The sequence below is a fragment of the Protopterus annectens genome, chromosome 11.part0 (genome assembly GCF_019279795.1).
Source record: "Protopterus annectens isolate FY-2018-M chromosome 11.part0, PAN1.0, whole genome shotgun sequence".
Classification (NCBI taxonomy): Eukaryota; Metazoa; Chordata; order Ceratodontiformes; family Protopteridae; genus Protopterus; species Protopterus annectens.
Window position 1 is genome coordinate 1,001,608,671 of NC_056745.1, and position 24,276 is coordinate 1,001,632,946.

Here is a 24,276-nt window from a genome sequence, read left to right on the forward strand (position 1 = left end):
TTGGTGTCTGTCTCTTCCTACTTGGGGGCGTCACTTGTTTGGCCAGATACTTAGAAGCGTCTGTGAATGTGTGTGATTTCTTGTAGTGTCTATGGGTGTCCTTACTGTGTTCTGGTAAGGGTATGTGTTGGTTGTGTTGATGAGCTGGATGTGTTAACCTACACCTCATGACTGTCCAGTCCAGCCATGGCTGTAGACTGGGCTGCCTTCCACCTTACCCTGTAGCTGCATCCCAAACAATGTGTGGGGTGCGATGTTAGGTGGGTTTGGCAGTGTACATGGCATAGAGATTACATTCCCCCCCAGGATGGCCACATACACAAAGCTGACATTAGTAAACACCAGTAGCTGAATAGTGGACATGCCTGTATGAGCATTCAGTACAAGAACCAAGTACTGTATTTTGTTTACTTATTGCTTATGAAGATGTTTTAGACAGTGATGCTCACATGTAAATATTTGTGTTATGGACGTGACAACACTGGCTATTACAGAAACATTGTAGCTACCTTTAGCAGCAATCCTCCTCTGAGGAGCACATCACATCCTGTTAGTTGATTACAGATGATGCAAGTGTCTACAGGTCTGTTTCCTTCTCTGGGTATATACTCACATATCCACCAGGACCATGAGCTCTGTTGGGTACAGACACCCACTCTCCAAACAAAGTCATGTATCAATAGACTCTGATGCCACTATCAGCATGATCAGGATATAATCATATAGTGTGAGCCATCACCTATGAAGTGGATATTACACATGAGCAGCTGTCTCCTACATCTTACACTCTTACTGCAGATGTTACACTAGAGTGAAAGATGATATGCAACCTGTTTCATTACCAGTGCTGTTCACTACCTTACATACAGTATGTGCAAGCGGTTGTTAGGTTGGCAATGAGAGGTCGGGCTACATATACCTGATAGTTCAACCAGTGTGTCTCTTACAATATCCACTCTATCGAGTTGTGCACATAGCCATTTGGCCCAGCCCTGTAACAAGGGTCACTACACATTTGCATAACATGTACACATGGACAGCTGTTATCGCTTGCAAATGATACTAGAGAGGTCCAGCCTGTAACAAGGGTCACTACACATTTGCATAACATGGACATATGCACAGCTGTCATTGCTTGCAAACGATACTAGAGAGGTCCAGCCCTGTAACAAGGGTCACTACACATTTGCATAACAGATACACATGCACAGATGTTATTGCTTGCAAACGATACTAGAGAAGTCCAGCCATGTAACAAGAGTCACTGCACATTTGCATAACATGTACACATGCACAGCTGTTATTGCTTGCAAATGATATTAGAGAGGTCCAGCCCTGTAACAAGGGTCACTGCACATTTGCATAACATGTACACATGCACAGCTGTTATTTCTTGCAAATGATACTAGAGAGGTCCAGCCCTGTAACAAGGGTCACTACACATTTGCATAACATGTACACATGCACAGCTGTTATTTCTTGCAAACGATACTAGTGAGGACCAGCCCTGTAACAAGGGTCACTACACATTTGCATGACATGTACACAAGCACAGCTGTTATTGCTTGTAAATGATACTAGAGAGGATCAACCCTGTAGCAAGAAACACTACAGATTTGCATATCATGTACACATGCACAGCAGTTATTGCTTGCAAACGATACTAGACAGGACCAGCCCTGTAACAAGGATAACTACACATTTGCATAACATGTACACATGCACAGCTCTTATTGCTTGCAAACGATACTAGAGAGGTCCAGCACTGTAACAAGGGTCACTACACATTTGCATAACATGTACACATGCACAGCTGTTATTGCTTGCAAACAATACTAGAGATGTGAATATTACATGTGTTATGCGCATGAATAGTTACCTGGCTCTTCCATTTATCTTTGCTATCATACTGCTAAACTGTCAGATGAATAGAAATTATATGTATCCTGTTATTGAGTATTGCAATTGCCAATAGACATAACTACTGTTTGTATAACATAACAGAACTGCTATGTAGAATAGAATACAGATCTGCCTAAAATACTATACATTACACAGTTATTGGCACAATATCCCACAATGCACACCATATTTGCATGGTAAGCCCACCTTTAACATGTTCATCTTACATATACACCCATACATATGTCGACTGTTACAATATATCTACATATACTATCCCCTTTTATAGCACATACTTGTTTGATCAATCCTGACACTGACAGTGGCTGGAAGCAAATTGGTGGCTTCCAAGCCCATATTATCTCTTGTGGTGTATGTGGACTTTGTCATGTGACCTACAGCAGTACACACATAGAATACTACAAGCATTACTACTGCTCAACAATACATTGCTACAAGATAGCTATTTCCACTATATACATTGATTACACTGTAATTCTTACAGTACAGGTACTACATACACAGACATACTACATGTTATACATACCTTCTTCACAATCGGAGGTGTTATTGACTAGTATAATACTCACTTTTGGTTAATCTTTCAGTGTTTTGTACTGTCCTACAGGTAGATACAGATGGTTTGAATGTGTGACAAGGCAACCTTTTATAGTTACAGATCAGTAACATGTGCTATCCCGATAACCAATTGGTGTTCTTAAATAGCTAATTACATGCACATCAGCTGCGCTGCTACTGTCTTAGCCAATACCATGGCTACAGTGGAATATAACTGAGTACTCCACTTGGGCATTGTCCCTTTGCCTTACTTGTGAGGAAGACACTGTGGAAGTGTTGTTTGGAATCTATTGCAACAGCTGTATGGAGATGAACAGTAATATATTTTGTGTAATGCCTAGAGGATTTGGTCTAAATGTGAGTACTGCTTTATATTTCTGAACATTGCTACTTGTGCAGGGCTTGTCTGCACCTAATACTTCTGCATATGTTTCAGTCTGGCCAGGTTGTTTGACCAGCTCAAGGCTGCATAGCTGTGCATATAATGTTAAGTGGTTTACAGTGTCCTTACCAGACATATTTAGTTTGGTGTTACTGCGTATCATACTGTGCTGATAATCAGTACTTGGCAACACTTCCTGGTGTATGAACCTTTCAACCCTCTGAAACAGAATTAGCTCATACAAATCCTGTTACATCAGCAGCTGTTCAATTGTATAACAGCAACTATTTCACATAGGGCCATGTTCGCCTGTCTGTGTCCAGGTATGTTAAGGTTTCAGCAGATGTTGTACAGTACTTGAATAATTGGTTATGGTATGACAGTATGTATTGATGTATTTATTCTGGTTGTGGGGTAGATGTTGGTGGGTATACACAGCACAAGCAGGTGTGTAGGAACCCCTTTTATACAATGTCTATATGTGTGTGGGTGTTTTTTCCCTGTGTGAACACCTGTCCCTTAGTGGACTAATACTATGGTAATTGCAGGCTGATTCATTAAGGCACTATTAAATGCTTCCTGTATAACATGCAGGAACTGTTAGTCCTTGAATCCTTTTGGCGATACATCGGAATGTAATAAAGTTTTGCAAAACGAAAGCTGTCTGTGTATTTCTGTTATGAATATTTGCAGTCATTGCAACTGTGTTGGTGACTGTGTCCATAGAACATATTTGTAATAGTGTATTGGCATATACTCTTCATATGTTATGTTCATATTGTTTGGGGGGGGCGGAATGTGTGATTGCTATGGTCCATGTTATACTCAGATATGACCACTTTGGCTGCTGTCTACAGACATGTATGTATGTGTATATATACATACATATATATATATATATATATATATATATATATATGTGTGTGTGTGTGTGTGTGTGTGTGTGTGTGTGTGTGTATGTATATATATATATATATATATATCTATATATATATTACTGCATACATTTATCTGTACCTCCATAGATGTGTAGATGTTTGTAACCTATCTACATATATATGTAGACCTGTATATATCGACATGTCTCTATGTATCTCTCTCTCTCTCTCTCTATATATATATATATATATATATATATATATATATATACATACTATATCTATAATTGGGTACACCTGGCGGGTTGTCCTATTTCAACACATTCCTCCCTTTTGTGTTTTAACCTGTCTGCATACACAACTGGGATAGGTACATCCCAGGTAGCTTAGTGCTAGGTTACTCTGAGGAAGGAGTACATGGATGAGGGTTCTACTCCTGGAAGGTATTATTTTACCTCTCAGAGTAGGCACTGGTAGGGAAAGTATGAATAATTTACATTTACGTGGTTGTAAGCAGGTTTGCCCATGGTCTGCAAGACGTTAAGCAAAGGTTAAACCTGTGAAGAGCTTCTCCGTTTACCATGTTTCCGCGTCACTTACCATCGCGCAAACCCATAGAAACCCACTTACAACTGCTTAGGAATGCTTTAATCCACCTGCATCCAGCAGCCCTTATTCTTGCCTCAAAATAACCTAACAGCACCCGGGACCATGAACACCACAGTCGCTGACTTTACCAGTAAGGCATCTGAGATATATGCAAATGTTATGGTGTTTAGAATATACATTGTACTACAGACATTCCTCACTACTGAAAACAAATGTGACAGTCAGTTGGTGTACATATGTCTGATACATGTTAATGTTCATATGTTTGTGAAATTTAGTGTTGCAATGTGACATGACAGGGTGTATTATGAATGAGAAAGGTTCTTGTTTTGTGTCCTTTTTATATTGTCCCCATACTCCATGTACACCCCTCCAGTTCACTTATTGGACATCCGACCCAGGCCCTCCTTGATGCATGATTGCATTACCCATCATTCCTACCCCATCCCAATCTTCACATACACAACAACCACCCCTTCTATGGTGAATTAGGTTAATATTAATTGTTATAATACCAGAGCTGCATGTGTTTTGTGTACATTCCAATTCCTTTGGAGTGCTTCTGTGTCACGAAGTGTGTTCATAGATGTTTATAGATATGGCTACTGATGTAACTGTATAATATATATATATATATATATATATATAAATCTATGTGCAGACATCACTGACGTATATATATATATATATATATATATATATATATATATATATATATACTTCGTGTTAATTTGTAACAGTAATACCTATGTAGACTGGAATATGTTGGTTCACAAACTACAGTACATTACAATGTACTGTACATATGTACAGAAAGTGACTGTCCCATTTGTGATCATTACAATGAAATGCAATATGGTATAAGGTGTAGTCTCAAGACCATGAAACATGTATACACCTTGGATGGCTTAGTGGTAAGTCCCATGACTATAGTGTGCATGGTCCCGAGTCCAACACCTGCGATGCTTTACAAATGTTTTTTTACTCCAGAATAAGGCTCATTTAAGCAGTTGTAAGCATGTTTAAAAGTGTTTGTGACAGTATAGCAGTGGTTAAACACAGGTAAACAAACTTTGTAATGTATATCCTGTGCGCGCAAACATGGTCACATCAGCTAACTACTCAGGATATATACGTCAGTGAAGTAACATCTCACTATGTGCTGACATAACTTTACATTTACTGTTGACTGTACTCTCCAGCACACATGGGTTTATATGGGTGTTTCGAATGTTTATTATACAGATGATTACTACCTATATACACAAGCTGTGGTTAAGGTATACTTTTGAGCATGATAAACATCCCTGTCTTTATCGGGATTGGAACCTCGAATGCACAGATACTATGCAGATGCTGTAACCATTACACTGTTGACATTAATGTTGCTTCCGCCTTTTTCTATTTAGATTATTTGTGTAAGCTAGGCTAAGCAAAGGGTGGAGGCCCTCATACTCACTGAACTAAACGTACTCTTGAAATGACAACATATAACAAATGTACCGTGAGACAATACATTACATTCCTAACTATATTAGGCATAGCCCCTCACTGACACACTTCAAGGGAAACCGTGTTGTGTGAATGGGTAACAGAATATACACCCCTGGGATCATGTGTCCCAGAACCATACAGCCAAAGGGTGGGGGAGCCTGTCCAGTTTGATAGTTGTTAGACCTGTTGGGGAAATTGAATGGTGCTGAATTGTCACATTAACATGTCCTCTTTAGATCACTAAGTGGCCCTATCACCCTCCACAACCCCAATTTTTAACAGCTTCCAGCAACTCAGCCTGGAATTGCTTCATTGGCTATGCTTGACAGAGGCTCAGTTACTTCAATGGTGCGGGGAAAGCCAACACACTGTAGCTATGCTTCTAATTGCCCTTGGGCAGATAAGTAGTAGGCTATCTGTGAACCTCTAAAGTGCAGGCCATCACAGCCATAATATGTGAATAAACAGACCTTCAGATCACAATATACAGTGAGAAATCACCATGTAGTCAGGAAACAGTTAAGTACAGCAAGAACATACAGAACACTGATACTTAGTCACTCCAAAGGCCTATCTTGGTAGCTAAAAGGCTTGTATAAGTTTAAGGCTTTCTATTGCTTACCAGTAGGTTATCAATAGGAGAGATGAAAAACAAGCACAGATGGGGAACATGCATACAACAATACCATACCAGCCTATGTGTTAGCCTTAGGCTTTGGAATACTGGCCAAGGCTATTAGCTCCCCCATGGTGCCTTATTTTGGAGAGTCTTGAAAGTGAATACCAGCTCCATAAACAGCACAATAGCAGATTCAATGAGGGTTATGCTACTCAACACCAGGGTTTGTGATCACAACATACTTGCACTCACAGCACTCCTCAGGATGGACAACATCAACATCTGTGCAGTAACTGAGATCTGTCTTAAGGCTCCTGAAAGCACACCAGCACTACCAGACTACAACCCATACCACATATTTCAGCCACAGAACATGAACTGACAGACATGGAGGGGCTGTATCCATATTCATCAGGGATACCTACACCTCCAGGTTAGTGGGGCAGCATGATACCTCTGAGATAATCCATGTGCAGCTAACATAAGCCACAACTGCAATGTAAACTGTGGTCTTCTAAGAATCACCCTCCATGACCCAGGACCACCACTCCACCTACCTGGAGACAGTGGAGAACATGACAGTCCTAACGCACACCCTGGCATTGATCGATGTCAACTACCATACCATTAACTGGGAAACTTACTCCGGTACTCACTTCCAGGGCCAGCACTTTCAGGAATTTATCACCTCATATGCCCTGTATCAGGTGGTAACCTCCGTAACATGGGGTGGAAACTACTAGAAGTGGTCATCACCAACATGGGCAACAGGTGCACCACAGCGGAGGTTAACCAGTCACTGGTTAGATCTGACCATGAACTATTCACTGTTTCCACACTCAAGCATCTCCCCCTACCGCAGATACCATAGTGTATACCTTTCCTACAGCTAAATTTACACTACTAGTGACAGGGGTGGGGGATTTCACAGTCCTCACGCTAAGGGGAAACACTGCTCAAGATGCAGACCGATTTACAAATGCAGTCTATAAGCACCTACATGGATGTATGGATCTTGCCATCACTGGTAAACCAGGACTCACTCCTCCTAGATAAGGACACCAGTCTGGTGGACCTCTGCAATAAACAGGCTATACTACAAAAATAGGACAGTGTTCCAGACAAACAGCAAATCTCACGAAGGGCAGACATCCATGACCACTATTAATATGATACGTAGGTCCATCGTGACATCTTCCAAGGCTAACATCAGCAGGAGAATACGTAAGGATTCGAAAGATAACCACAAAGACTTCTTTGGCTATGTCAAGGATCTACATGGAGACACACAGATTTGCAAAGTGCTGGTGAAATATAGCACAATATATGCTGACCCTACTGATATCGTCAACATCCTTGCAGATACATTTAGTGCATACTTCACCTCCTAAAGAGACCACAACACTCCCCGAAAGGTACAGTATCCTCACACATCAGAGACACATGGGTGGAAATGGCCCTCTCTAACAGCAGAACAGAGTCAATGGAGCCAGATGTTGTCCCAGACTGCATCTTGCAAACTGTACAAGAGAAGCTGCCCCGCACCTAATTAAGCTTTCCTACCTCAGCCTCTCCACAGGCTACATGCCCATACAATGGCACGTGGCAATGGTTATTCCACTCCATCAAGGTGGAATCACAACTGACCATGGTAACTACCATCCCATAAGTCTGAATAGCCTGGTCTGCAATGGTATGGTTTGCATCCTCATGGCACTCATTAACAAAGACATTGGTAACCTATGAACATGTAACCCAACCCAGGTCAGCTTGATTGAGTGCAGTTCATGCCTACTGAACCTGTTTGATGTCTTACATACAGTCACCAAGACATTAGATGATGGGGCAGGTGGTTCACACATACTACCTGGACCTCACCAAGGCTTTTGACACCATGTCCCATTCAGGTATTATTGACAAACACACCATACTGTACATACACCCATACATCACACGTCGGGTTGCCAATTAGCTTGCACACAGAACCCACATGGTACGACTAGCGGTCTCCACGTCCAACTCTTGACCAGTCATGACTGGTTTCCCACAGGACTCAGTCCTGGGAGCCCTACTGTTTGGCATATATGTCTCAGAGGTACAGGCAAATACAGGTGGACTACGGCAGTCCATGTTTGGCAATGACTGCAAACTGGGAGCCTTGATTGATACTCCAGCTGACACAGATATTCCTCAAGGGGCCTCACAGAGAACATCACAGGGTGTCAACATCATGGCCTCCAGCCAAGTGCCACTAATTGCATGGTCATTCCATTGTGGAATTGGCACCCACATATTAACTCATAAGTGGCAGCCACTTTAATACGGACAAGGTAATGGGGTATCTGGGGACTAAGATAGATAGTGATCTCCCCTTTGACAATCATATCTCCACAGTAGTTTTGACATCCTTCTATGTAGGCCATCCTATTACTAAAGGATTCCCCTCTAGACATACTGGGTTTATAGTGTCCCTTTACTCATCACTCATCAGTCCTATCATAGGGTATAATAACCCATGTGGGATGTACCTCAGAAGACACTTCCAACAGCTGGGAGGTCCACGAATGTACCTCACCAAGGGGAATACTGGCCTCCAACATATGGCCTATGCAGCCAGACTGAATAAACTCCTGCGTTACTCAGTGGCATTTTGTTTACCCAGAGATGATCTCCGCGGCCAAAACAGCCATGTCAAACTCGGGCTTGATGGATATGCTCCAACTATGGGAATCCATGTCATAGTGAGCCACACACTGTAGTGAGCTGAACCTTGCCACAACAATAACTGGAAGATACTGCAGGGACAGCTTCCTGTCACAGACACTTCCCATACTTTGGAACAACATCCCTAACTACATTATACAGAGCCCCTCACTAACACTCTGCAAGAGAAACATTGAAGAGTGGATGGGGAACAATAGATGCACCCGAGGGATCCTGGCATTGGCTCTGTTCCACAGAGGGACAGTTAATGAATCAATGGGGTGGCAAAAGCTGACACATTTTGGCTGGGCTTATGAATGGCCTCTGGCAGTTGGCCAAGTACCTACCCATGAATCTATGCATACAGTATCTGCACATGCTGATAGCTTAATTTACTGTTCAGGTGTTGACTTACCTTGTGCCAATGGCAGATGTGTGTGCAAGAGCTGAGGGCTGCCTATGTTGGATGCACAAAGTAGACTGCCTATACATGACAATTTACAGGTATTCCTGTGTGTGTGTGTGTGTGTGTGCCATCCATTTTTATTGTGTGTGCAGGGGGAGAAAGATGTCAGTCCCTAGGTGCCTACACTGTCAGTGTGTGTGCTATATGTTCCCTCTTTTCCAAGGCATGGGCATACTGGGCATGCCTCCGTCTCCCTACCGGGGCTGGCTCAGGTTTTTCGCGGTCTGAGTACCTCTGTCCCTGTGGGGCCCTTGGCAATGGTGGTGGGCTGTGAGGGCCTTCACCATTCTGTCCCTGCTGCAGCTTTTTCCACAGGACCATATTGTGTAGCATGGCACACACTATGAAGATGTGGGCACATGTGCCTGGAGAGTACTGCAAGGCTCCACCAGATATGTCCAAGCAATGGAACAGTGATTTCAGCATCCCAAACACATGCTCTATGATGATTCTGGTTTGTGCGTGTGCCTCATTATGGCATTCCTGCATGGGTGTGTGTGCATTTCTGATGGGAGTCATCATCCACAATTCCAGTGCATAGCCAGCATCTCCCACCAGGTGGCCATTTGGGATGTTCCCCCTGGCAAATAACTGATACAGCTGTGAGGCATGCCAGATGTGTCCATGATAATGCCCTGGGCATTGCACACGACCTGGCAGTTGATGGAGGGGTATCTCTTGCAGTTTATGTAGTGCCTACCCTGCTCACCAGGTGGTGACTTGATGTGTATGTGCGTGCAGTCTATTGTACCCGGTACCTCCGGGTATTCTGCCACACAGTGAAAGAGACACTTATTGCTGGCCAACTCCTCCTGCATTCGGGGGAAGTATATATGCTCATTGGCATGTGGTAACATGGCATCCAGGAACTGGTGTAGTACCCTGGATGTTGATGCCTGTGAGATCCCCATGATCTCCCCAGTTGGTCTTTGACAGGTATCTGTAGCTAGTATTCTCAGGCTTACACATATCTTTGTATACACTGGGATGGGTTCCCCTCTGTTTGTTCTGGCTCTGAGGCATGGCCGGCACAGCTCCACAATTTGCTGTAGGATGTCCCCGTAAGGCTCTACTATCTCCAGATCATGTAGCCCCTGGTACGTTACCCTAGGTCTGAACATTCTCCTCCTCCTCTGGTGCTTGAGGTGGTCATGTGCATCATCCTACACACCACCTTCAGTCTCCAACACATGCTGGTGGATCAAAGCTATGGCAGCCCCTAACATGTACATAATAAAAGTTTCCTGTCTGTATACACCACTGGTGCAGAATGTATGGGAATACACAAACGTGTGTGAGGTGCTTTCACACTTTATAGTATTGTGCTATGGATGCTGCTGATGTCAGTGGGTGTCTATGAGCTATTACAGCTGCAGCATGTCTTAATTATGGGTTTTGAAATGAGTACTGCAAGTGTGGGGCATTTACTGTGGAGATCTACTTGCCTGCTTTGATTAATCTGTTGCCCTTTAATTCACTTTTAGACCTGGATCCCCTCCCATTATCAGACATGTATCCACCTGCCATCTTTCTTGTTTTGTACTTTCCCTACCCAGTCATGGCAAAATGTGCCTTGTAACTGATATACTTCAAATCGGCTTTGTTCTGCTTTGACAATTTACTGTTTTCTTTGCAGTACAGCCCCTCCCCTTTCCTGTTCTGCAGGTAGCTGCTTGCATCTTTGTTAGCTGTTGTCAATGGTCCACTGTAGGCTTCTAGGTGTTAATTAGTCATTTGTACTCCAAATTCACTGCTGCAGCATTTTCTTATTTCTTTTCTATATCCTTCCTGTTTCAGCTGCAGTGCACGCTGCTCATACCCATTTCCCGGTTTACGTGCGTTTTCATCTCCATTCATACGCATACTCAGTCACCTTATGTACTCTCAGCTAAGCATAGCTATGGCCAGTTCGACACTCCCCTATCCTGCAGCTTTGCCTATCTAGGGGCAAACCGGTTTAACAATGCTCCAATGTGCTTACAGCAATGGCAACACACCCTTATCTTGATGTCATCTTTATCTCAAAGGCACACCTCAGTGTTATAATGCTATGCTGTGAGGTGCATCCTTACACCAGCAGGGAATCTGCAATTCACTATTACTCCTCTCATTTACATGGCATTGCCTAATAATTCCTAGCTACTGCACATAACACTGTCACTGCCCCTTAGCAACCCTTGCGCCATAAGTATGGTGTAGCATGCCTGCCATTGACTATTATGGGGAAATCATGATATGTGTTTCATTGTGGTTTTATTCTATATTTTTATATATTCCTTGTGATCCCCTTTGCTCACCGCTGCCCTGAGCTTCCACATCGCAGTAGTGCGACTATATATATTAAATGTTAATTTTATATTTTGTACATTTTTTATGCCAGTGGCTATGTATTTAGCCATTGGTATATATTAACAATATATTACATGTGTTTGGTTGTCTGTCATGGCTCCGATTTTATGTTTGCAAAAATGTAAACCATTTTCTACAGTTTATATTTCTGCATGCTTACACTATGCCTGCACCACTTCCTGGATCACTACATACCTTCATATGCATGCTACACTGCTGCACATGGGGTAATTAGCATACAAGGCTTGAGAGTTGTGAGGGCATAGTGTACGCAGGTAGTGCACATGGAATCAGCTCATACCTGAATCGCTCGGCGGCCATATTTGGTGTTAGGATGCCGACACTACCCCCGCAGCTGGCGCAAGCTTCATGAATCCTTGGGTACATTTTTTTTTCTCCAAATCAGGCATTAGGAACTGCTTATTTAACTGATTGCCTTACATAAATAGTAAAACAGATCAGAGTACAAACTTATTTTGAAAATTAAAACATTTTGTGACAATCACTGAATCAGCGGTCTTACAACCCATACATGTTGAATGAAATCTGTTCTGTTTAGTTCAGTCCTTCATTGCATGCTGAACCAATCATGGACCAAGACTTCAACCATCTCCATGCAGCTTGGGATCTCAAAATCTGTTCCTGGAAGATTTAGAGCACCATCAACATAACTTTCTTTGCTATTTGCTATTTACTTATCCTGTCCTCCAATCTCCTGTTATTCTCCCTTGGAGTATCAGAGATCTAATACCCTGCAATGATTCACTTTCACTCTTGCTGTCTTCATTTTATTTATACTTTTGTTGATTAGATTAGACATACTAGGCTATCTGTCTCTTTTCATTGAAGACTCCAGGTGGTGCTGATATTACTGGGGGAAATTTGGCCAGAGCACTGTGGAACTTCCTCTACTTTTCATTGTTGTGAGTGGGACCCATTTTAGAATAGCACGTCCTGTTTCCATTCAAGGAGCAGAGGAAGCCAGGAGAAACATGGACATAGAGGCAGTCGGAGAGAGAGAAGGAGATGATGTAGTGGTGAAAGAAATGAAATAGAAATCAAATATTGAGACCGGAGAATGTGTGTAGGATTCTGAGGATATGTTTTAAAGAAATCTGATTGCTGGATATGAGTCAGCAAATGATGGATGTATAATTACAACCCTCTGGTCTGCAGAGTTGCGGGATGATTTATTTAAAGAAATGACCTAAAGCAGATGCCCTATGCTGACCACCTTAAAAAACTGCAGTTATACTCTGTCACATATTGTCTACTCCGATGCGATCTCTGCTTAACATACAAGGCCATGTCAAACCCAGAGCTGCTGCACATGCTACATTTAAAGAAATCCCAATCCCTCAGAGCCACATGCTCCAGAGATCTAAACCTTGTCATCACAATAAACAAAACATGCTAGAGGGATAGATTCCTGACTCAGAGACTCCCCAGACTCTGGAACAGACTGCCCGTACAGGTCAAGCAGAGAGCTTCTTTGGCCCTCTTCAAAAGGAACCTTGATGATTGGATGGGAGAAAGGAAATTCACCCTGGGGATCACGTCAGTCACCCTGCTAGATAGGGGTCCAGGGAAGTAAATAGTGTGGGAAGAAATAGCAAGGGAATTGTTATGGCTAGGCTTGTATAGGCCCTAGGGCTGATAGCCTAGTACCAACATATGAACCTATGAACTTATGGTGGTTCAGAATGAGCCAGAAAAATGAAGGAGATGTTTCTGGGGGGACATTATGAAGAAAATACAAAGGGAGGATGCAAAGAATGTCTTGAAGAATAATGGAGAGATGGAAAAGAAAACATGGAGAGAAAATAAAATGAGGCAAAGTGGAATAGTAGAAAACAAGGCAGAAGAAAATGAAAAACAGAAGTATGTGTTAAGGATTCATAGTAAATAAGACAAAGAAATGGACAGGTGTGAAGTGTGGGACAATTTAATAGCTCTTTTGAGTATAAAAACACATGAGATTAGGGCATTTTTTTTGTACTAGGAAAGAGCAATTTTGTGACATTTTTGATGCTGTTTTTTCACTGGAAATTTTTCTTGGAGAATATGGAGAGAGAAAAAGAAAGAAATACTGTAACCCATGGGATTTTTGTGAGATAAAGGGATTTAACAGGGAAACAAAAAAAGAAAATTCATGTACAATTTTGAAAAGAGTAGATAGAGATACTTTGAAAGAACATTTGACATTTTTATGTAAAGAAGTACTGGACTTTGCAAAAGTTTATGACAAATTGGGTTTATGGACTGCTGTCCTGGATAGTAATATTGTGTTAAAAATAGAAAGAAAAATATATACATATACCAAACATGATAAATGTGGAAGGGAATATAGGTATCATACAATACTGGGGAGACTCAAAACATGTTTATTTTTATGGAATCGAAGGACATTCGATAAGTAACTGTGACAAAAGAAAATATTATATTTGTGGGGACATTGAATATGATGCAAAATTGTGAATTGAAATCTTACAAATGTAACACAATTGGACATTTATGGATGGATTGCAAAAAATAAAAATAAGAGTAAGGAAAAAAAGAAAATGAAAGAGAAGAAACTTTAGAAGTAGTAGAAATAGAAGAAAAAATAGATGAGAAAAAAACAAATAATAAAGAGGACAAATAAGAAGGTTCTGAGTTAAGTGATGAAGAAGACATAAATTGGGAAGCAGTAAAAGAGAAAATAATTATATTGGTAAAAGGTTACAAGACAGAAAAAGAAAACGTGCAAGCATAAGTGCAAAAAAAAAAAAAAAAAAAAGGAAATGGATGAAAACGAATATGTACAGCTAATAAAATGGGGGTTGGTATAATGCTTAAGGTGGTTGACTCACAGACACATTGTTTGATTCTTACCTTTGGAAGGGAAATTGGCTATGCTTAGAATGGCCTATTAAGAAAACCAAACTAGTAACTTAAGCCATGAATCTAAGGAAAAGAGAAAAAGACAATTTTGAAGGGCTTCCTGTAAATGTGAATAGCACTAAGAATATAGTAAGACGAACAGGGATTTTGGAGAGGTACAATACAAGTGATGCAGATATAATTATATTAGAAGATAGAAGATTTTTAAAAAATGAAGAAAGATTGCAAATATGCCAAAATAATAGATAAAATATTTTTTATGTTTTATGGGTTATACCAAATGAAAGAATACATTAAATTATTTTTAATGGTAAATGGATTTTAGCAACAATATTAAGTAAAATAAGATGGTGGTTGTGGAAAAAACAGTAGAGTTCTAATAGGGATGAAAAATTTAGTATGATTGTAAAGGAAATTCTGAATATGTGTAAACAGATTTATGTATTTATATATTTGCACATTTGTAAATATTTGTAAATATGTAATTATTTTTTAAATGAGAGTTCTTTTTGCATATATATATATATATATATATATATATATATATATATATATATATATATATATAGACAAATAAATCATCAGCAGGACTTGTAGACCACAGATTTATTCACTAGGTTAAGTGCTTTCATCAAATACAATTGACTTCATCAGACAATTCATATACATATATATATATATATATATATATATATATATATATATAGATCCCCTTTATAATCTCAAAATACTGAAATTTCAAATTTCAGTATCCCGAGCGAGACCATAAAAGCGAAACTTCAAAATAGTGAAAGTGCATAAGCATGTATCCGAATATCTCAAATCCGCACTAACACATTTACACTACATTACATGAAGTGATCAGCTGGAATGGTGTCCAGAATTTAAGTTGAGTGAGTGTTTTTTTAAGTTGTACATGTGGGTTTGGGTAGGGAGTTGGAAGTATGAGTATGAGTGTTGGATGCGATGGTGTTTGTGTATGTGTGTGTGTCTGTGCGAGGGACTGTAGAATGGCTGGGTGTAAGTTTTTTTTTTCTGTTTGTGTAATCTTGGAGTTGGTATATATCAGTAGGGGGGTGTGGGGGAAACCCTCACATGGGGGTTGCATGGGTGCTTGTCTCCCTGCTTACATGTAGTGTAGGGTTATGTAGTTTGATGAGGGTAGAATGGTGTGTCTGTTGTGTGGTATATGGTATATGTATGTTCGTGACTGTGTGTTTCGTGCTTTTGGGTTTCGGGATTGTGAGTCATTTGCCTTTATGGTTTCAAAATACTGAAATTCAAGATTTCAGTATTTCAAGATTATAAAGGGGAACCATACATTTATATATATATATATATATATATATATATATATATATATATATATATATATATATATATATATATATATATATATATATATATATATATATATATATATATATATATATATATATATATATATATATATATATATATATATATATATATATATATATATATATATAAATTTATTTATTTATTTAAAGGAACTTTACTCTGAGTGTTGTGCAGGGGATGCAAAAGCCGATTTACTTCCTTCTTCCATTCCAGTCACATTGGTGACCCAGAGATGCAGGGAGCAACATGGAGAGTTAGCTTGTGTCTGTCAAGAGTAAGGATTCAGAATCCTTACAAGCTGTAGAGAGCAGTCACCAGGTCGATGGAGCTGTGACAAAGGATGGAGTAATAGGACCTGAGCCATTAGTGAAAACATTGGAGGAGCAGAAGGCAATCGAGCCTTCCAGCAGTTATGCTGAAATAGAAGGAGAAAGAATCATTGCTGAGAGTGTGAATGTGTTCAAACCTTAATAAACTACGAGAAATATTTCAGAGGAGGTTGTTGTGGAAGACAGCTGGAGTCATGGTGGATGTATTATTAGAACCCTCCAATCAGGAGTTTTGTAGGATGATGTACTTCAAGAATTAATTGTACAAAGTGAACCAGAGAATGGCAAAACAGAACCATCAACAGTCACCATGGGTAGAGTACAGGAGAAAGAAGGTTCAGCAGTGTTGAAGAAAAAGATATATGCAGCCAAAGTAAGAGAAAGAAGGAGGAAAAAAGAGAAGTGTCACAAACAGGATAGAAGTTTGGACAGGTATGGCATTTGGGATAATATAGTGTTTCCCTTGGTCATCTCACCAAAAAAGTAACAGCTTCCATACATGTTAATAAAGACTCTTATTCTGACATTATTTTTGAATCAGGGCAATTCAGTTTTAGGGAGAATATGAACTAAACAGGAACTTTAATAAAAAAATAAACTCAACTAAACAGAAATTCCTAGAACTACGCAATAGAGTAAAAAAGCTAATAAAACAGGACAAATTCCAATACTACCAGTCTGCCCTAGACTCCTCACAACACAGCCCCAAACAATTCTGGTCCTCCATAAACTCCATCCTCCACCCAGGTAAAGTCAGTACCCCTCCTCCTAACATCCCTCACTCCTCAGAAAATATTGCCACCTCATTCAACACACACTTCACCCAAACCATACTATCACTGGATAAACAACTCAACCCCCCTCCCCTCCAACCCACACCTTCAACTATTAATCTCCCCACTGCCTTCTCTTTTTCTCCTGTACCTACCTCCAACATAAAAAAAACTCTTAACTAAACTTAAACCCACCAAATTAGCAGCAGACAACCTCCCAAGTGAATACCTACAAATTGCAGCTGATGCTCTGGCCTACCCAGTATCCATCTTGATTAGCCAATCTCTGTCAGAAAGTTACATTCCCACACTGTGGAAAGTATCACATATAATTCTCCTCCACAAAGGCGGACCCTCCACAGAACTAACCAATTACTGCCCCATAGCTATTCTCTCTCCACTCTCCAAAATACTAGAGAGATGCATACACGCTAAGGTCTCAGACTACCCCCTTACTAACAACCTCCTTTCCAGTACTCAGCATGGTTTCCCACCAAACCATAGCACCACCACTGCCTTACTATTCTTTAGTAACACTGTCCTTCAGCATAAAAACAATGGCTATCTCTCCTCTGCTACTTTCCTTGACCTATCTAAAACATTTGACATGGTCCCGCACAAACAACTTATCTCTGTCCTCAATAACCTATCCTTCTCTCAATCAGTCACCAACTGGTTTCAGAGTTACCTGTCTGTCCGCCAACAATCCATTGTATGGCAGAATGACATATCTCCCCAACTACCTGTCTCCATAGGGGTTCCCCAAGGATCCATCCTTAGACCCCTACTCTTCTCTGTTTACACCAATAATCTAGCCTCTGCCACCAAACATGGCACACTCATACAATATGCAGATGACTCAACCATCATCTGCTCAGCCCAGTCCCTACCCAAACTGCAAAAAGTCACACAGGAAGCCTTTTCCTCTGTTGAAACTTGGTTATCCGATGCCCAATTAATACTCAACCCAAACAAAACTAAACTACTCATCTTCCAACCCACCAAACATACTCAAAACAACTCTCACTTTAACATCACAGCAAAAGACAGCACCACTATATACCCAACTGAACACATCAAATTGCTAGGAGTGGAAATAGACAATAAACTAAAATTTGACATTCACATATCCATGACCATAAAAAAGTCCACAAAAAACTAGGAGCATTATACAGAAATAAGCAATTTCTCACCAAAGCAGCAAAGATTTCAGTAGCAATTTCCCACCTTATCTCCACCCTAGTTTATGCCTCTCCAGTATATACCAACCTAAGGCAATGTGATCTAAACAAAGCTAGAGACCTGCTACAACAAAATCGGCAAATTTGCCACAGGGGCATCCTACCATCGTCACCACTGTCTCTCACTTGCTGAACTGGGCTGGCTTGAACTCCCTCACCTCCTTCAGTGGTATCAACTCTCACTCATCCACAAACTAGTAAACCATCCACTAAATGTCCCATCCCTCCAGAATCTACTCCAACCCTATCGCACCACCAGACCACTAAGATCCAGCAACAAAAATCACTTGCAGATCACTAAAGCCAATAACTCTGCTGGTGAAGCACTATTCTCTTGCACCATAGCCAAATTATGGAACTCCCTTCCACCCACAATTACCTCCGTACCATCATGCACTCACTTCAAAACTTTACTAAAAGCACACCTAAAAACATGCTAGCTATGCCCTTGCAACTCCCACTCTAATATCACCCACCCCATCCAACCACTACCTTTCTTTCCACTCCACTAACTACTTTGATTATAGCAAGCTCAGATGCTCATAAGCCTAGTACTTATTATACAGCAGGAACTTCTCATTGTAACATTTGTTAATGTCTGTTATGTACTTCACAAATAAAGATTCTAGTTGTCTACTGATGTACTATGTTCTTCATTTGTAAATATGTTAAGTAATTGCTATGTTAAATTGTTAATTGCTATGTAATCCAATGTAACTACTGTCTGTTTATTTTAACTGTGGAGCTTTTCTCCCCGGGCCTGCACTGAAAATGGACCTACGTCCAGTCGGACACTCCCAGTCAATAAATGTAAATAAATAAATAAATAAATTTAATCCATGGAAATTATATGTGATTCAAGTATTTAACAGGAAAAAAATAAGAAAATATTTATTCATTTTTGCATGGAGGATGAAAAAGAGACATTAAGAAACTATTTAAAGATATTGTGTAAAGAAATAATGGACATTTTAAAAATATATGACAACAGAGGTTTATGGACTGGGGCTAGGAATGTAATGTGATATTAAAAATGATTTGACAAATTCCTGGATTACAACAACTACTTGCAACAAACAACCGTCTCCAGCTGAAGTCCAGTTGTATCTGGAAAGCGATATTAAAAATGATAGTATTGTTCATATGCCAGATTTGATAAATGTTGCGGAGAATAGACAGTTTGTATAATATTGATAAACAAAATATGATATTTTGTGGAAAAGATCATTTAATTAATGAATATGATAAAATTAATGTTACGTTTGTGGAAAAGTGGGGACTGGTGCAAAAACAATGTGATTTATAATGTTTTAAATGTGAGAAGTCAGGGCATTTGTGGATGGATTGTATAAAAAGTACAGAAGAATATAAAAAGTGGAAGAAAGAGAGGCCTAGACCTTGGTCAAGAAACACATCTAAATGAAGTAATAGAAATAGAAAATGAAAAAGTGCAGGAAAATCAAATTATGGCAGATAAGCATGAGATAAAAGAAAGTATTAGAACAAAGAAAAGAAAAAGTGATAAGCAAGTAAATGAAAATATGTCCGATATAAGTGAAGAAGAAATGAATTGGAGAGCAGTGAAAGGAAGGAAATTAGACTGGAAAAATATTAAAAGACAGGAAAACATTTCTAGGGGCAAGCATAAAAAAGAATAAAAAAGTAATGGGTAGTGTTCTTTGAAGAGTCTGTAATAATATAAAATGTATCACTGAGAATATTGGCAGTAAATATTACCAGTAACTGTTAATATTATTAAAATATGAAGTGTGGAATAGGTGTATTAGAATGGTGTGCTAAATTAGATATGGATATAACCATATTAGAAGACAAATAAATTGTGTCAGAAGATGAAAGACTACAAACAAAAAGGTTATGGAGTGAAATCATCTGGAATATAGGTATAGAGACATGCTCAGGTATAGCAGTTTTATGTGATTCATCAGTCAAAGTGCTAGATTTTATATTAGTGGTAATGGGGAGAATAACAGTTGTAGATGTAAGATGGAAAGGACAGGTGTATATAATAATTGCTATATATGCATGTGTTACAATGAAAGCAGGAAAATATTTTTATTTTCATTATTTAAGTGGCAATATGGACATAATAATGGTAGGTGATGTGAAGTGTGACATAAAAAAGAGAAGGCCAATGTAAAAGCATTAGTGGAAGTAATAAAAAACAGAAAGTTATATGTACGGTATAAAAAGCTATGGATATATGAAATAAATAATTTGAAGACAGAAATAGATTATTTCATCATTACAAAAAACTTAAGTATCATAAAAGAAAGCAAAAAAAAAAAGCATTTACAGCGTTTCCGGATCATTTAGCAATTTGGTTAGTAATTCAAGGAAAAGGATTATATAAAAATGTAATATGTATAAAGAGAATAAACACAAAACAGATAAAGGGAGACCAATTATTAATCAGTTTTACACAGATCATGCAGAAATGAGAGTTTTTTTTTTTATCAGAACTGGACAGCATGGTAGATATGTTTCAAAAGCAAATATATAAAAAAGTTATATGGAGTGACAGAAAGTAAAAATAGAAGAGGGGAAAATATAAAGAAGTAAATAAGGATGAAATGGAGAACATAAGAGGTAATAAGAAATAATTTTATAATAAAAAAGAACTACATGAGTTAAATCAAGAAAAAATTAAAAAATATATAAAAATAATACATCTTACAAGGGAAGATAGAATAAGTGGAACTATATTTGAATATGTTAGTAAAAGAAGAAAAGCTGATAATAAGATAGTTAAGAAATAAGAAAGAAGTGAAAATAAGGAATCAACAAGAAATAATGAATGTAGTAAAGTAGTGTAGATATATATATATATATATATATATATATATATATATATATATATATATATATATATACATATATATATATGAGAGTTTTTCAAAATTAAGACAAATTGAATATATATATATATATATATATATATACATATATATATATATATATATATATTTTTTATACATATATATATATATATATATATATATATATATATATGTATGGATTCACTTCAGAAGCTCGAAATACTGAAATCTTGAATTTCATATCTCTAGCCCAAGAAGCCGAATCCACATAGTAGCAAAAGTTTAGAAGCACGAAATTCAAAACCTTGAATACCGGAGGTTTTAAATTCTGCGCTTCTAAAGTTCCACTAATGTCATGTATTCAGGTAAGTGTGTGTGTGTGTTAAGGGTTTTGGTAGGGGCTGTGGTGTTTGTCAGTGTGTTTTGTTGCTGTGATGTCTTCATGTGAAGAGAAATTAGCTTGTGTGGTGGTGTTTTGTGTGTGTTTGTATTGTAGTGCGTCCTCGGAGTGAAAATATTTAAGTAGGAGGGTTGTGGAGGGCGCAGTCCCCTACATTGGGAGTGCAGGGGTGCTTGCCCCCCTGCTTTCATGTAATAGAGTGATTGTGTGTTTGTGTGGTGGATGGTGTGTGTGTATATGTAGTAAAACCGCAAAATTCAAAACCTCAGGTATTCGAGATTTTGAATTTTGCGGTTTTCAGTTTTCGTTGTTTTGTGGATTCAACTTTTTGGGCTCGAGATACTGAAATTTGAAATTTCAGTATTTCGCGCTTCTGAAGTGAATATATATATATATATATATATATATATATATATATATATATATATATATATACATAGAGAGAGAGAGATATTAAAAATGATAGAATAGTATACTACAGAAATAAAAAAATGTTACAAAGGAATAATTGAATAATGTGTTAAGAATGACAAATTTAGAATCTGCAAAGGGATTACATTAGATATTGTATCTATAAAGATATGAAGGATTCTAAAAAAGAAGTATCTGTACAAGCATTAAAGGAATGGTTTGGAAGAAGGGTTTAGTCAAGAGGATATAAGTATTGGAGTGATGAAATTTATACAAAAGAAAGGGACTAAAGATGATATAAGAAAACGGAGGCCAATAGTACTTAACTCAGATTATAAAATATTTAAGAAAATATTACAAATAAGATTGGATAAAAAAGTTAACAGTATATTAGATGACACTATATTTGGAAGAAAAGAGAAAAGAATTCAAGAATTATTAATGATGATAAGAGAAATTGTGCATATTTGTCATAGATAGGTGAAAGTAAAAATTGTGGTAGGTGACCTAAATAAAGCATTTAATAAGATAAAACGTGTCTTATGGAAAGTAATGATTATACTGAAAATCAATAAAAGTTCTATTTGGAAAAAAAAGAAAATAATGAAATAATATCAAGTAAGTAAGATACTTAAGATTTTTAAAATAGCATATAAAGACAATAAAGTAAAAGTGTTACTGGATGGAAGGTTAAGTCAAGAAATATATATAAAAAGTGGGATAAGGCTATTATGTCCTATGACCAATATTTCATTTGTGTTAAGTATGGATGCAGCAGTTAGTAATATCAATATGACATTGAAAGTTAGAATATAAGACCATAACAGGCATAAGGATACAAGCAATGCTTAGTTATACAGATGGTATAATAGTAGTAATAACTAAATAAGTGGTAGAAGAATTAATTAAGAGAATTAATGGACAGTAGAAGAGTACAGGAATGACTATAAACAGTGATAAAAGCACATGATTAGGAGAAGAAGGGAAGATAGAGGACATTCACTTTAACATAAAAAATAACATTATTAGGAATACATTTGGAGATGACATGATAAATAGTAAACAATGGGAAGAGACAACAGCAAAGCTGAGAAACATATGTATACATTGATATATGTTACATGAATAAATTCAATAGTCTCAAACCACTTCTTAAACAACATCTTAACCAATTCTGGTCCTGAACACTCTCAATGCCGAGACTTTATGTTCACTATATGATACTGTCCAAATACTCTTCTTAAACAGAATACAATCAACCTATCATTGAAATGACAAAAATATTTTTATACATAACTGCTGCCTGTACAATCCACAAAGTTGTATGTGGGCTTTCTCTTTAGTAACTTCCACATCTGGAAAATCCTAGAATGTATAACTATAACTATTGTTTATGTATAAATGTGAATAGAAATGCAACTACTCTGTGTTTAACTGCAACTTAGTAAAATGTAATGTAAGCAAATGGAGCTTTTCTCTCCAGTCCTCCACCGAAAATGGGTATTAGCCAGTCAGACTTTCTCAGTAAACAAAAATAAATAATTAAATGTGTCTATTTTGGGAAGATGTATACAATGTCTTATAAGAAAAAAGAGCACTTAATAAATTCTGTGTTGCTAGGAAAAATAGCATACTTAGCAAGTGTATATATAATTCCAGTAAAAAAGGAGAAATTCTGACAAATCATGTTTTCCTTTATATAGGGTTCTAGGTTGAACCCAGTGAAAAGAAGTATATTATATGCTAAAGAGGAAGAAAGAGGATTGGTACTGATAATTTCAGTAGTACGTGCAGCATCACTGAATTTACACAGGACAATAAAGTGGATTTAAGGAGGAAATGGTTCTCTAATAAGTGAAATTGTGACAGAAAAATATAAAGCAATATGCAGTTTGTTTATTTAATATAAAAGAGTAACAAAAGAAATGAATGGAGAAATAATAACACATCAAGAGAAGATTATATTGTGGAGATTAAAACTATTATAAGTAGAAGAAAATGAGAAAATATTGTATATAAATATAATGAATGATTATTACTGTATTTATCCATGGAAAAA